General features: G+C 32.6%; 1 protein-coding gene across 1 annotated transcript in view; it reads right to left on the bottom strand.

The window, feature by feature from the left end:
* Positions 1–1,262, bottom strand: part of BTAF1 (B-TFIID TATA-box binding protein associated factor 1) — a gene marked incomplete at its 5' end in the record, with an annotated part of 81,688 nt that overhangs the window by 30,820 nt on the left and 49,606 nt on the right. The window lies entirely within an intron of this gene.

The following is a 1,262-nucleotide window of genomic DNA, read 5'->3' as shown; positions in this document are numbered from 1 at the left end:
CTACAAAATTGAACAGAACATTAAGACTCCCAAAATTATACACAACTTGCAACTGACTTGTCTCCTGTGTTTTCCACAGATTTGCATAGTTGACATTATCTTAGAGATTTGCATTTGTCCCAAAATATATCAAAATTTTTCTTTAAAGACAGCAATTTCAAAACTTACTCCTACAGCTGAAATGTTTAACAACATTTTATATTAACTGTTTTACAGTTAATATTGAGGATAAAGGAAGCTGGCTGAATAATAGTGCAAAAACTCCTCCCACAATCTAATACAGGAAAATACCATCTATTCTAGTTGCCATCCATACTTTATTGGAAGCTCTGTTTTAAAGTGCAAAAATCTTTGGACTGTGCCAAGATGTCCATAACAATGCAAGAGTCATTCTAGTTATAACTGAATATTGAGTTAATAGAATTTACACATCCTTTTAATTGCATTTTAGAAAAAAAATTAAAGGGGGGTGGGAGAGGAGGATTTTTAATTAGATAATCCATTTAGAAATGTTGCGTTTCACAACTGTTTTAGCATACTTCAAAGAGAAACTGTTGGCCAGTATGTTTCCAAGTTCATATCCTATTAAGTTAAAGCTGGAGATACTGAAATAATAATAAAGACCTCATAAACAATTAAAAAAGGCTGCAATTTACTGAGTCGCTAACAAAAATTCAGTGCAAATCTGCAAGTGAATTCTGTGTTCTATTACCATCTACTGGTGAAAGTAACTCACAAGCACAACATTGTTCCCTATAAGCCGATACTGGGGAAACTCCTAAAATACACAAATATACAGAGCTAAAAAGTAAAAGCAAAAGGTGAAACGAAGGTATTTTTAACTGACTTGATTGCCATCACAGTTAAGCTAGTTATTCCTTGAGGATGTGTAATTTCTCAATACTCTGCCTGAATTTATTCAGCTTTTTTGCAGGCATCAGCTAGGGATAAGAAACATGCAAAAACTGGTGAGATGTATGTAAAATAAATGAATTAAAATTAGAAATACCCATTTCTAATGGCTACATATACAGCAATAGGATATATGCACTGAAAATCACAGTAGAATACTTTTTCAGATGTTATTTTAGCGCAGTTGAAGCTCTGTTTGACAAGATGTGAGCAAAGAAATTGGAAAGAGTAGCGAGTTACATAAAACAGTGAATCATACCATCTTTCCTTAAGAAAGTAGTTCTGTATTACTCCATGGAAATAGCTGAATTAATGTTGCAAACAATACAATGGAATAAAAACAGACTATT

The sequence above is a fragment of the Alligator sinensis genome, unplaced genomic scaffold, assembly GCF_000455745.1.
Source record: "Alligator sinensis unplaced genomic scaffold, ASM45574v1 scaffold472_2, whole genome shotgun sequence".
Lineage (NCBI taxonomy): Eukaryota > Metazoa > Chordata > Crocodylia > Alligatoridae > Alligator > Alligator sinensis.
This window is presented reverse-complemented; position numbering and strand designations above follow the sequence as displayed.